Raw genomic sequence first — 315 nt, forward strand, 5'->3', positions numbered from 1 at the left:
TCTCCCTGTGTTACTGTGGCCTGTGTTCCTACGGTATTATTGTGTTAAAAAAAAGGAAAAAGAAAGAAAAAAAATTTTTTTGTTTGTTTGGTTTTTTTCTTTTTTTAATAAAAAGACTTGTACAATGAAGTAGTTGGTAAATAAGTGCTAAATAATTGCGGTAATAGTAATAACGGCGGGGTATTTTAATAATTGTAGTATTTGTAAAATTGCAGAAGACGCTGAGGCGCCTGGAGCAAGTCCAGAGGAGGGCGGTGGAGCTGGGGAAGGGTCTGGAGCACAAATCCTGTGAGGAGCAGCTGAGGGCTTGTTTAG

This window comes from Sylvia atricapilla, chromosome 10, assembly GCF_009819655.1.
Source record: "Sylvia atricapilla isolate bSylAtr1 chromosome 10, bSylAtr1.pri, whole genome shotgun sequence".
Classification (NCBI taxonomy): Eukaryota; Metazoa; Chordata; class Aves; order Passeriformes; family Sylviidae; genus Sylvia; species Sylvia atricapilla.